Below are 15,176 nucleotides of genomic sequence, written 5' to 3'. Positions count from 1 at the left end.
TGGACATTGTCCCAGAACATATTTACAGAATTAAATAGATTACATATATACACTGGCGATCAAAATTCATAAACAATTGAACAATTCTGAAATAATGTCATCTTCACTGCTCAACAGTTGAAGGAGTTTTTGTCCTGCCTATACCATGCTACCAGAACACCTTTTCCACAAAATAACTAAGGCATTAAAAAAAAAAAAACATTATTTTGCAGAAAACACACTGATCAAAATTAGAGAACACTTTCAGATACCTCCCAGTTATTGGTTTTAATATGGCACCTGGTGCTAATTTCCTTGATTATCTGTCAACCCCTATTTAACTGGCAGCCTAACTTCCAGTTTCACTGACTCTGCAAGATGGTGGGCCGTTCTAAAGTGACTGAAAGCCTCCGGCAGCAAGTTGTCCAGATGAAGGCCAAAGGGATGACCCTATCAGCCATAGCAAGACAAGTTGGTCGTTCCAAATCTGTGATTTTAAGAATATTGAATCTTTACAACATCACAAACTCATTCAAGTCCGCCAAGAAGGCTGGTCGTCTACGGAAGACAAATACAAGAGAGGACAGGACACTGCGGAGGATCTCAATGGGCAATCGTTTCCACACTGCAGCTGGAATTGCTCACCAGTTCAGCGCTGAACAGGGTAAGGATCTGTCTCGTCATACAGTGTCTCGACGTTTAAGAGCATTTGGACTGAAAGCCGACTCTGCAGTGAGCAAACCTCTCATTAGCAGTAAGAATCAAAAGGCTAGACTAAGCTTTGCTGAGGAGCATGTTGTGTGGACAGAGGAGAACTGGTCCAGAGTTCACTTCAGTGATGAAAGCAAGTTTAATTTATTTGGGTCCGATAGGAAACATTATGTTCGGCAACAAACTGGAGAAAGACTGAACCCAAAGTGTGTAAAGAAGTCAGTGAAAAGTGGAGGAGGAAGTGTCATGGTTTGGGGCATGTTTTCTGCAGCAGGAGTTGGGCCTCTTATACAGCTACATGGCAGAGTGAATGCAAATGTTTATCAGAACCTTCCTCAACAACATATGGGTCCTTTCCTGCGTTCATCACCCAATCAGCCCGCAGTGTTCATGCAGGACAACGGTCCATGTTTACTGCAAAATAATGTTGTTTTTTTTTTAAATGCCTTAGTTATTTTGTGGAAAAGGTGTTCTGGTAGCATGGTATAGACAGGACAAAAACTGTTGAGCAGTAAAGATGACTATTTCAGAATTGTTCAATTGTTTACAAATTGTTCTCTAATTTTGATCGCCAGTGTATATAGACATACATACAGTGAGGAAAATAAGTATTTGAACACCCTGCTATTTTGCAAGTTCTCCCACTTAGAAATCATGGAGGGGTCTGAAATTGTCATCGTAGGTGCATGTCCACTGTGAGAGACATAATCTAAAAAAAAAATAAAATCCAGAAATCATAATGTATGATTTTATAACTATTTATTTGTATGATACAGCTGCAAATAAGTATTTGAACACCTGAGAAAGTCAATGTTAATATTTGGTACAGTAGCCTTTGTTTGCAATTACAGAGATCAAACGTTTCCTGTAGTTTTTCACCAGGTTTGCACACACTGCAGGAGGGATTTTGGCCCACTCCTCCACACAGATCTTCTTTAGATCAGTCAGGTTTCTGGCCTGTCGCTGAGAAACAAGGAGTTTGAGCTCCCTCCAAAGATTCTCTATTGGGTTTAGGTCTGGATACTGGCTAGGCCACGCCAGAACCTTGATATGCTTCTTACAGAGCCACTCCTTGGTTATCCTGGCTGTGTGCTTCGGGTCATTGTCATGTTGGAAGACCCAGCCTCGACCCATCTTTAATGCTCTAACTGAGGGAAGGAGGTGGTTCCCCAAAATCCCGCAATACATGGCCCCGGTCATCCTCTCCTCACCCAGAGCTCATGACCATAGGTGAGAGTAGGAACGTAGATTGACCGTTAAATCGAGAGTTTCGCCTTGTGGCTCAGCTCTTTCTTCAACACGACAGACCCGTACTTCGACCGCATTACTGCAGAAGCTGCACCGATCCGTCTGTCAATCTCCCGTTCCACCCTTCCCTCACTCGTGAACAAAACCCCAAGATACTTAAACTCCTCCACTTGTGGCAGGAACTCTCCTTCAACCTGAAGTGGGCAAGCCACCCTTTTCCTACTGAGGACCATGGCCTCAGATTTGGAGGTGCTGATTCTCATCCCAGCCGCTTCACACTCGGCTGCAAACCGTCCCAGTGCGTGCTGAAGGTCCTGGTCTGATGAAGCCAACACGACAACATCATCTGCAAAGAGCAGAGACGAAATCGTGTTGTCACCAAACCGGACACCCTCCGGCCCCTGGCTGCGCCTAGAAATCCTGTCCATAAAAATTATGAACAGAACCGGTGACAAAGGGCAGCCCTGCCGGAGTCCAACATGCACCGGGAACAAGTCTGACTTTCTGCCGGCAATGCGAACCAAGCTCCCTTAGTAAAGGGCGCCACAGGCCGCCGTGAGGGACACAGTCGAATGCCTTTTCCAAATCCACAAAACACATGCGGACTGGTTGGGCAAACTCCCATTAACCCTCCAGCACCCTGTAGAGGGTATAGAGCTGGTCCAGTGTTCCACGGCCTGGACGAAAACCACACTGTTCCTCCTAAATCCGAGGTTCTACTATCGGCCGTATTCTCCTCTCCAGTACCCTGGCATAGACTTTCCCAGGTAGGCTGAGAAGTGTGATCCCCCTATAGTTGGAACACACCCTCCGTTCCCCCTTCTTAAAAAGAGGGACCACCACCCCGGTCTGCCATTCCAGAGGCACTGTCCCCGACCGCCACACGATGCTGCAGAGGCGTGTCAGCCAAGACAGCCCCACAACATCCAGAGGCTTAAGGTACTCAGGGCGGATCTTATCCACCCCCGGTGCGTTGCCACCGAGGAGTTTCTTTACTACCTCGGTGACTTCAGCTTGGGTGATGGACGAGTCCACCTCTGAGCCCTCAGCTTTTGCTTCCTCAATGGAAGACGTGACGGCGGGATTGAGGAGATCCTCGAAGTATTCCTTCCACCGTCCAATGACATCCTCAGTTGAGGTCAACAGCTCCCCACCTCCACTGTAAACAGCATTGGTAGGGCACTGCTTCCCTCTACTGAGGCGCCGGACGGTTTGCCAGAATCTCTTCGAGGCCAGCCGATAGTCCTTCTCCATGGCCTCACCGAACTCCTCCCAGGCCCGAGTTTTTGCCTCCACAACCACCCGGCTGCCTCAGGAGTCCCACAAGCCAACCAGGCCTGATAGGACTCCTTCTTCAGCTTGACGGCATCCCTTACTTCCAGTTTCCACCACCGGGTTCGGGGATTGCCGCCTCGACAGGCACCGGAGACCTTCCGGCCACAGCTCCGAGCGGCCGCTTTGACAATGGAGGTGGAGAACATGGTCCACTCGGACTCAATATCTCCGGCCTCCCTCGGGATCCGGTCAAAGCTCCGCCGGAGGTGGGAGTTGAAGATCTCTCTGACAGGAGACTCGGCCAAACGTTCCCAGCAGACCCTCACAGTACGCTTGGGTCTGCCGAGTCTGTCCAGCTTCCTCCCCCGCCATCGGATCCAACTCACCACCAGGTGGTGATCAGTTGACAGCTCCGCCCCTCTCTTTACCCGAGTGTCCAAGACATACGGCCGCAGGTCAGATGAAACGACCACAAAGTCGATCATCGACCTACGGCCTAGGGTGTCCTGGTGCCACGTGCACTGATGGACACCCTTATGCTTGAACATGGTGTTTGTTATGGACAAACTGTAACTAGCACAGAAGTCCAATAACTGAACACCACTCGGGTTCAGATCAGGGGGGCCGTTCCTCCCAATCACGCCCCTCCAGGTGTCACTGTTGTTGCCCACGTGGGCATTGAAGTCTCCCAGTAGAACGACGGAGTCCCTAGTCGGAGCACTGTCCAGCACCCCTCCCAGAGACCCCAAGAAGGCCAGGTACTCTACACTGCCGTTTGGCCCGTAGGCACACACGACAGTGAGAGACCTATCCCTGACCCGTAGGCGCAGGGAAACGACCCTCTCATTCACCGGGGTAAACTCCAACACATGGCGGCTGAGCTGGGGGGCTATAAGCAAACCCACCCCAGCCCGCCGCCTTTCACCATGGGCAAATCCAGAGTGGTGAAGAGTCCATCCTCTCTTGAGGAGTGTGGTTCCAGAGCCCAAGCCGTGCGTAGAGGTGATCCCGACTATCTCTAGTCGGAACCTCTCAACCTCACGCACAATCTCAGGCTCCTTCCCCCCAGCGAGGTGACATTCCACGTCCCTAGAGCTAGCTTCCGTGTCCAGGGATCGAGTTGTCGAGGGCCCCGCCTTCGACTGCTGCCCGATCCTCTCAGCACCGGCCCCTTACGGCCCCTCCTGCAGGTGGTGAGCCCACTGGAAGGCGGCCCCACGTCGCTCCTTCGGGCTGAGCCCGGCCGGACCCCGTGGGGGAAGGCCCGGCCACCAGGCGCTCGCATACGAGCCCCAACCCCGGGTCTGGCTCCAGGGTGGGGCCCCGGCTGCGCCATACCGGGCGACGTCACGGTCCTAAGTATGTTTTTTCTCATAAGGGTTTTTTTAACCGCTCTTAGTCTGACCCGTCGCCTAGGACCTGTTTGCCTTGGGAGACCCTACCAGGGGCATATAGCCCTGGACAACATAGCTCTTGGGTCATTCGGGTACTCAAACCCCTCCACCACATTAAGGTGGCAGTTCAATATAGATATATATTGCCTCACGCAGTGCAACACATCTCCTTCGCATAGAGTTGATCAGGTTGTTGATTGTGGCCTGTAAAATGTTGGTCCACTCCTCTTCAATGGCTGTGCGAAGTTGCTGGATATTGGCATTGACATTTTCAGCCCATCAACCTATTTCTTGTCTTTGCGTGGCTTTTTCAATCCACCATTGGTGTATAATTTGCTGGCTTTCACTCACCACAGACATAGACTAGTTTATAAAGCGAAGAATAAAGGCAGGAGGCAACAAGAAGTATGTTCTCCCTCATCTTGTCTCCAAAACATCCTACATGTGCTGTTGCTCAAAATCCTGTCCACTTTGCTACCTGCAGCTCTGCCTCCTGTCAATGCCACTGTCTCTAAACCATATAACATTGCAGGTCTCACCACAGTCCTATAAACTTTCCCTTTCACTCTTGCAGATTATTCTTCTATCACAAATCACTCCTGCCACTCTTCGACACCCACTCCACCCTGCCTGCACTCTTTTCTTCACTTCTCTAACAAACACTCCATTACTTTGCACTATTGACCCCAGGTACCTGAACTCCTCCACCTTCTCCACCTCTTCTCCCTGCAACCGCACCACTCCACTGCCCTCCCTCTCATTCACACACATGTACTCTGTCTTACTCCTACTGACTTTCATTCCCCTTCTCTCCAGCGCATACCTCCTCTTCTCCAGGCTCTTCTCAACCTGATCCCCACTCTCCTAAAAAAACAATATCATCTGCAAACATTGTAGTCCATGGAGACCTCATCTGTCAGCCTCTGCTAAGCTTGCAAACAGGAAAGGGATCAGAGCTGATCTTTGATGCAAACCAACCTCCACCTTGAACCAGTCTGTCGTTCCTATTGCACACTTTACTGCTGTCACACTGTCCTCATACATGTCCTGCACCACCCTCACATACTTCTCTGACACACCTGATTTCCTTATACAATACCACAACTCATCTCTTTTAATTGCTGCTCTCTACTTATCTACTATCTACTAGTAGTACTTCCTTACTAATCCTATCCACTATCCACTTCCTGTTTCACTAACTCCACATTAGCTCTCTATCTTCTCATCCTTCCCAGCTTGGTCCTTTTTGGCTTTTGCTGCACCCCTCTTCACCTGCTGCCGTATCTCCTTGTACTCCTGCCCACTTTTCTCATCTCTCTTTGTCAATCCCAATTCTGTTTCGCTAACCCTAACCCTAACCCGTTCTCTTTATGCTTTCCTGAACTTCCTCATTCCACCACCACGTCTCTTTGTCTTCCTTTCTATTTCCAGATGTCAAACCAAATACCTTTCTAGCTGTCTCCCTTATCACTTCTGCAGTAGTTGCCCAATCATTCACCACCACCAAGCCCCTGTCTGACCTCTTCCCTAAATCTCACACTACAGTCTTCCTCCTTCGGTTTCCACCATCTTATTCTTCTTACAGTCTTCACTCTCCTCCTCTTCTTCTTCACCTCCAAAACCATCCTACAGACCACCATCTGATGCTGTCTAGCTACACTGTCCCCTGCCAACACCTTACAGTCTCCAATCTCCTTCAGGTTGCATCTCCTACATAAACCATAGTCCACCTGTGTGCACCTTCCTCCACTCTTATATGTCACTCTACACTCCTCCTTCTTCTTAAAATATGTATTCACCACTGCCATTTCCATCCCTTTAGCAAATCTACCACCATCTGCCCTCCTTAAGTCCATAGCTACCCATCACCTCCTCATCACCTCTGTTCTCTTCACCAACATGCCCATTAAAGTCTGCCTGAATCACAAATCTTTTTTTCCTAGGTACTGTCAGGATCTTCTGGGCACACAGCACGCACTTCGGGGGTTGGCGGCCATCTTGCTGTTTCTCCCACGCCTCCCGTTATTTAAGGACACTCACCGATTTCCTAAAGTCCCTGGGATTATTCTTGCCACCCTGCCTGCTCTGATTCTGATCCTGATCCCTGTTCTGCTCTGCCTCCCGAGTTACCCGGTTTGGACACTGGACTGTTTTTGTTTGGGTTTTGCTCTGCCCTTTGCTCAGTTTTTCTGGATTTAGATTTAGCATAGGCACTGATGACATTTATCATCACCTCTTCAACTTCCAGTTTCACGTTCATTACCCTATCAGAAACTCTCTTCACCTCCACTACACTCTTACTGTACTCTTCCTTCAGTATTACCCCTACACCATTTCTCTTTCCATCCACACAATTAAAGAACAGTTTAAACCCACCTGCAATGTTCCTGGCCTTACTCCCTTTCCACTTGGTCTCCTGAACATGTCTACCTTCCTCCTCTCCATCATATCAGCTACCTCTCTCCCTTTACCAGTCATAGTACCAACATTTAAAATGCCCACCCTAACCTCCACTATACACTTCTACTTTCCCTGCTGTCTCTGTAGACATCTTCCTCCTCTCCTTCTCCTCCTTCGGTCAACAGTAGCTCAATTTCCACCGGTATCCTTTTGGCTAACGATACCTGTGGCGGTCGTTGGTAACTCAGGCCTGGACTGATCCGGTATAAAATTCTGATTCGTGATCCACATATTTGATTTGGCACATGTTTTATGCTGAATGCCCTTCCTAACACAACCCTCCCCATTTATCCGGGCTTGGGACTGGCAATAAAAGTGCCTCCCTAATGCTGGAGTTAAATTAGTTTTTTGTATTAATAGATTAATTAGGGCTGTCGAAATGAACACATTAATAATGCATTTTATATATATATATATATATATATATATATATATATATATATATATATATATATATATATATATATATATACACACTGTAAATTGCAGTAGGAATGACAGACTTGTTCAAGATGGAGGTGGATTTGCATGCATTGGACGAGATCAGACAGGAGTCTTCTTGGACTATGATGTTTGCGGATGATATTGTTATTTGTGGTAAAAGTAGGGAGTAGGTGGAAAAGAGCCTGGAGAGGTGGAGGTATGCACTGGAAAGAAGGGGAATGAAAGTCAGTAGGAGTAAGACAGTGTACATGTGTATGAGAGGGAGGGCAGTGGAGTGGTGCGGTTGCAGGGAGAAGAGATGGTGAAGGTGGAGGAGTTCAGGTACTTGGGGTCAAAAGTGCAAATAATGGAGAGTGTGTTAGAAAAGTAAAGAAAAGAGTGCAGGCAGGGTGGAGTGGGAGGAGTGATCATCTGCAAGAGTGAAAAGGAAAGTTTATAGGACTGTGGTGAGACCTGCTATGTTGTATGGTTTAGAAACAGTGGCATTGACTAAAAGATAGGAGGCGGATCTTGAGGTAGCAGAGTTAAAGATGCTGAGAATTTTATTGGGAGTTATGAGTATTAACAACATTAGAAACGAGTTTATTAAAGGGACTGCGCATGTAGGACATTTTGGGGACAAAGTGAGAGATGGTTTGGACATGTGCAAAGGAGGAACATGGGTATATCAGTAGAAGAATGCTGAGGATGAGCCACCAGGAAGGAGGAAAAAAGGCAGGCCAAGAAGAAGGTTTATGGATGTGGTGAGGGAAGACATGCAGGTAGTTGGTTTAAAAGAGGCAGATGTAGAGGGTGGAAGTGTATGGAGATGGATGATCCGCTGTGGCGACCCCTAATGGGAGAAGCCAAAAGAGAAGAATAAGAATATACTATACATATACAGTGGTGTGGAAAAGTGTTTCCAACTTTTGTCTCGTCAGTCCACAGACTATTTTCCCAAAAGTCTTGGGGATCATCAAGGTGTTTTCTGGCAAAACTGAGACGAACCTTTATGTTCTTTTTTCTTAGCAGTGGTTTCGCCTTGGAACTCTGTGTCAGGGCAGTGACCACGCGTAGGATGCGGGAGTAACTCAATCATAGTTTTTATTTTAAGTTCAGCACATAAACACAAGTCTTGGAGAGTTACAAACCATAATGCGGGTAGAGTCTGTAATGCGGGTATAATCTGTAAAGCGGGTAGGATCCCTGAAGCGAGTATAATCCGTACTGCGTGTGTAATCTGTAAAGCAGGTAGGATCCGTAAAGCGAGTAGAATCTGTACCGCGAGTGTAATCCGTAAAGCGGGTATAATCTTTAGGATCGGAACAAGGAGCAGGAACCAGCGGGGAATGCTGGCGGTCAGGAATCTGGTTGATCACTGTAGCCATCAAGTAGAACTGACAGCAAGTGAGGTGGAACTGGGACCTTTTAAAGGGGAACGGTAATGATGAACAGGTGCTGCCGATTAGAGCGGTGAGAGGCAGCGTGAGAGCCTCTGAGGGAGGCATGGCAGGTGGATCCCTGACACTCTGCCATGCAGACCATTTTTGCACCATCTCTTTCTTATGGTGGAGTCATAAACACTGACCATAACTGAGATAAGTGGGGCCTGCAGTTCTTTGGATGTTGTTGTTGGGTCTTTTGTGAACTCTTGGATGAGTCGTCGCTGTGCTCTTGGGGTAATTTTGGTTGGCCGGTCACTGCTGGGAAGGTTCTCCACTGTTCCATGGTTTTGCCATTTGTGAATAATGGCTCACACTGTGGTTCACTGGAGTCACAAAGCTTTAGAAATAGCTTTATAATCTTTTCAAGACTGATAGATCTCAATTACTTTATTTTTCATTTGTTTCAGAATTTCTTAGGATCTCGGCATGATGTCTAGCTTTTGATGATCTTTTGCTTTACTTCACTTTGTCAGGCAGGTCCTATTTAAGAGATTATCTTTTACTAATATTTAAATTAGTTTGATGATCTGAAACATTAAAGTGTAACAAACATGCAAAAAAAAAAAAAGAAATTAGGAAAGAGCAAACACTTTTACACCCTGCTATTTTGCAAGCTCTCCCACTTAAAAATCATGGAGGGGTCTGAAATTGTCATAGTAGGTGCATGTCCACTGTAAGAGACATAATAATAAAAAAAAAAATCCAGAAATCACAATGTATGATTTTTAAACTATTTATTTGTATGATACAGCTGCAAATAAGTATTTGAACACCTGTCTATCAGCTAGCATTCTGACCCTCAAAGACCTGTTAGTCTGCCTTTAAAATGTCCACCTCCACTACATTTATTATCCTAAATTAGATGCACCTGTTTGAGGTTGTTAGCTGCATAAAGACAACTGTCCACCCCATACAATCAGTAAGAATCCAACTACTAACATGGCCAAGACCAAAGAGCTGTCCAAAGACACTAGAGACAAAATTGTACACCTCCACGAAGCTGGAAAGGGCTACGGGGAAATTGCCAAGCAGCTTGGTGAAAAAAGGTCCACTGTTGGAGCAATCATTAGAAAATGGAAGAAACTAAGCATGACTGTCAATCTCCCTCGGACTTGGGCTCCATGCAAGATCTCACCTCGTGGGGTCTCAATGATCCTAAGGAAGGTGAGAAATCAGCCCTGAACTACACGGAAGGAGCTGGTCAATGACCTGAAAAGAGCTGGGACCACCGTTTCCAAGGTTACTGTTGGTAATACACTAAGACGTCATGGTTTGAAATCATGCATGGCACGGAAGGTTCCCCTGCTTAAACCAGCACATGTCCAGGCACGTCTTAAGTTTCCAATGACCATTTGGATGTCAAATCCAAATGGGAGTCATGGGAGAAATGGGAGAAAGTCATGTGGTCAGATGAGACCCAAATAGAACTGGGTCATAATTTCACTAAACGTGTTTAGAGGAAGAAGAATGATGAGTACCATCCCTACTGTCAAGCATGGGTGTGGTAGCATCATGGTTTGGGGGTGTTTTTCTGCACATAGGACAGGGCGACTGAACTGTATTAAGGAGAGGATGACCAGGGCCATGTATTGCGAGATTTTGGGGAACAACCTCCTTCCCTCAGTTAGAGCATTGAAGATGGGTCGAGGCTGGGTCTTCCAACATGAAAATTACCCAAAGCACACAGCCAGGATAACCAAGGAGTGGCTCTGTAAGAAGCATATCAAGGTCTCCAGACCTAAACCCAATAGAGAATCTATGGAGGGAGCTCAAACTCTCAGCGACAGGCCAGAAACCTGACTGATCTAGAGAAGATCTGTGTGAAGGAGTGGGCCAAAATTCCTCCTGCAGTGTGTGGAAACCTGGTGAAAAACTACAGGAAACGTTTGACCTCTGTAATTGCAAACAAAGGCTACTGTACCAAATATAAACATTGACTTTCTCAGGTGTTCAGATACTTATTTGCAGCTGTATCATACAAATAAATAGTTAATAAATCATACATTGTGATTTCTGGATTATTTTTTTTAGATTATGTCTCTCACAGTGGACATGCACCTACGATGACAATTTCAGACCCCTCCATGATTTCTAAGTGGGAGAACTTGCAAAATAGCAGGGTGTTCAAATACTTATTTTCCTCACTGTATATATATATATATATATATATATATATATATATATATATATATATATATATATATATATATATATATATATATATATATATATATACACACACACACACACACCCACACACACACACACACACACACACTCACCGGCCAATTTATTAGGTACACCTTACTAGTTGAACCCCCTTTTGCCTTCAGAACTGCCTTAATCCTTCGTGGCATAGATTTAACATTGTACTGAAAACATTCCTCAGAGATTTTAGTCCGTATTAACATGATAGCATCACGCAGTTGCTGCAGATTTGTCGGCTGCACACCCATGATGCGAATCTCCCGTTACACCACATCCCAAAGGTGCTCTATTGGATTGAGATCTGGTGACTGTGGAGGCCATTTGAGTACAGTGAATTCATTGTCATGTTCAAGAAACCAGTCTGAGAATATTCGCGCTTTATGACATGGCGCGTTATCCTGCTGGAAGTAGCCATCAGAAGATGGGTACACTGTGGTCATATAGGGATGGACATGGTCAGCAACAATACTCAGGTAGGCTGTGGCATTGACACGATGCTCAATTGGTACTAATGGGCCCAAAGTGTGCCAAGAAAATATGCCCTACACCATTACACCACCACCACCAGCAGCCTGAACCGTTGATACAAGGCAGGATGGAGCCATGCTTACATGTTGTTGATGACAAATTCTGACCCTACCATCCGAATGTCGCAGCAGAAATCGAGACTCATCAGACCAGGCAACATTTTTCCAATCTTCTATTGTACAATTTTGGTGAGCCTGTGCGAATTGTAGCCTCAGTTTCCTGTTCTTAGCTGTCAGGAGTGGCACCCGGTGTGGTCTTCTGCTGCTGTAGCCCATCCTTCTCAAGGTTTGACGTGTTGTGCATTCAGAGATGCTCTTTTGCATACCTCGGTTGTAACGAGTGGTTATTTGAGTTACTGTTGCCTTTCTATCAGCTCGAACCAGTCTGGCCATTCTCCTCTGACCTCTGGCATCAACAAGGCATTTGCCCCCACAGAACTGCCGCTCACTGGATATTTTTTCTTTTTCGGACCATTCTCTGTAAACCCTAGAGATGGTTGTGCGTGAAAATCCCAGTAGATCAGCAGTTTCTGAAATACTCAGACCAGCCAGTCTGGCGACAACAACCATGCCACGTTCAAAATCACCTTTATTCCCCATTCTGATGATTGGTTTGAACTGCAGCAGATCATCTTGACCATGTCTACATGCCTAAATGCATTGAGTTGCTGCTATGTGATTGGCTGATTAGAAATTTGCGTTAACGAGCAGTTGTACCTAATAAAGTGGCCGGTGAGTGTGTGTGTGTGTGTGTGTGTGTGTATATATATATATATATATATATATATATATATATATATATATATATATATATATATATATATATATATATATATATATATATATATACAGTGGGTACGGAAAGTATTCAGACCCCCTTAAATTTTTCACTCTTTTTTATTTTGCAGCCATTTGCTAAAATCATTTAAGTTCATTTCATTTCCTCATTAATGTACACATAGCACCCTATATTGACAGAAAAACACAGAATTGTTGACACTGTTGCAGATTTATTAAAAAAAGAAAAACTAAAATATCACATGTATCCTAAGTATTCAGACCCTTTGCTCAGTATTTGGTAGAAGCACCCTTTTGATCTAATACAGCCAGGAGTCTTTTTGGGAAAGATGCAACAAATTTTTCACACCTGGATTCAGGGATCCTCTGCCATTCCTCCTTGCAGATCCTCTCCAGTTCTGTCAGGTTGGACGGTAAACGTTGGTGGACAGCTATTTTTAGTTCTCTCCAGAGATGCTCAATTGGGTTTAAGTCAGGGCTCTGGCTGGGCCATTCAAGAACAGTCACAGAGTTGTTGTGAAGCCACTCCATCGTTATTTTAGCTGTGTGCTTAGGTTCATTGTCTTGTTGGAAGGTAAGCCTTCAGCCCAGTCTGAGGTCCAAAGCACTCTGGAGAAGGTTTTCGTCCAGGATATCCCTGTGCTTGGCCGCATTCATCTTTCTCTTGATTGCAACCAGTCGTCCTGTCCCTGCAGCTGAAAAACACCCCCACAGCATGATGCTGCCACCACCATGCTTCATTGTTGAGACTGTACTGGACAGGTGATGAGCAGTGCCTGGTTTTCTCCACACATACCGCTTAGAATTAAGGCCAAAAAGTTCTATCTTGGTCTCATCAGACCAGAGAATCTTATTTCTCACCATCTTGGAGAACTCCATGCGGGTTTTCATGTGTCCTGCACTGAGGAGAGGCTTCCGTCGGGCCACTCTCCTATAAAGCCCCACTGGTGAAGGGCTGCAGTAATGGTTGACTTTCTACAACTTTCTCCCATCTCCCGACTGCATCTCTGGAGCTTAGCCACAGTGATCTTTGGGTTCTTCTTTACCTCTCTCACCAAGGCTCTTCTCCCCCGATAGCTCAGTTTGACCGGTCGGCCAGCTCTAGGAATGGTTCTCGTCGTCCCAAACGTCTTCCATTTGAGAATTATGGGGGCCACTGTGCTCTTAGGAACCTTAAGTGCAGCAGAAATTTTTTTGGAACCTTGGCCAGATCTGTGCCTTGCCACAATTCTGTCTCTGAGCTCTTCAGGCAGTTCCTTTGACCTTAATGATTCTCATTTACTCTGACATGCATTGTGATCTGTAAGGTCTTATATAAACAGGTGTGTGGCTTTCCTAATCAAGTCCAATCAGTATAATCAAAAATTTCTGGACTCAAATGAAGGTGTAGAACCATCTCAAGGATGATCAGAAGAAATGGAGAGCACCTGAGTTAAATATATGAGTGTCACAGCAAAGGGTCTGAATACTTAGGACCATGTGATATTTTAGTTTTTCTTTTTTAATAAATCTGCAAAAAGATGAACAATTCTGTGTTTTTCTGTCAGTATGGGGTGCTATGTGTACATTTATGAGGAAAAGAAATGAAGTTAAATGATTTTAGCAAATGGCTGCAATATAACAAAAATTTAAAAATTTAAGGGGGTCTGAATACTTTCCGTACCCACTGTATATATATATATATATATATATATATATATATATATATATATATATATATATATATATATATATTAAAACTCCACAGAATTTGTATTTTAAATCCCTAAACATTTATTTTACTGATGCACCAAGTCTCAAAATCAAGCACAAAAATCCGCCATGGTGCACACAATCCCTCTGGGTCGACAAACACGCTGGCGCATTTTGTAGCATTTTTTACTCAGAACGCCAAAACGAACTTAAATTACTGTCTTTTTTTTATCGTACAGATAAGAGCAATACATAATTCGATTCTGTATTTTGTACAGAGTGCCAGTGTCTCTCAGAAGTCAAGATGGGCAGAGGATCACCAATTCCCTCAATGCTGCGGCAAAAAATAGTGGAGCAATATCAGAAAGGAGATTCTCAGAAAAAATTGCTAAATGTTTGAAGTAATCATCATCTACAGTGCATAATATCATCCGAAGATTTAGAGAATCTGGAACAATCTCTGTGAGTAAGGGTCAAGGTCGGAAAACCATACTGGATGCCCATGATCTTCGGGCCCTTAGCTGGCACTGCATCACATACAGGAATGCATTGTAATGGAAATCACAACATGGGTTTAGGAATACTTCCAGAAAACATTGTCGGTGAGCACAATCCACCGTGCCATTCGCCGTTGCCGGCTAAAACTCTATAGGTCAAAAAAGAAGGTATATCTAAACATGATCCAAAAGCGCAGGCGTTTTCTCTGGGCCAAGGCTCATTTAAAATGGACTGTGGTAAAGTGGAAAACTGTTCTGTGGTCAGACAAATCGAAATTTGAAGTTCTTTTTTGAAAACTGGGACGCCATGTCATCCGTACTAAAGAAGATAAGGACAACCCAAGTTGTTATCAGCCCTCAGTTCAGAAGCCTGCATACCTGATGGTATGGGGTTGCATGAGCGGGTGTGGCATGGGCAGCTTACACATCTGGAAAGGCACCATCAATGCTGAAAGGTATACAACATATGCTCCTATCCAGACGTCGTCTATTTCAGGGAAGACCTTGCATTTTCCAACA

The sequence above is a fragment of the Silurus aristotelis genome (genome assembly GCF_946808225.1).
Source record: "Silurus aristotelis genome assembly, chromosome: 11".
Taxonomy (NCBI): domain Eukaryota; kingdom Metazoa; phylum Chordata; class Actinopteri; order Siluriformes; family Siluridae; genus Silurus; species Silurus aristotelis.
Note: the sequence above shows the minus strand (reverse complement) of the source record.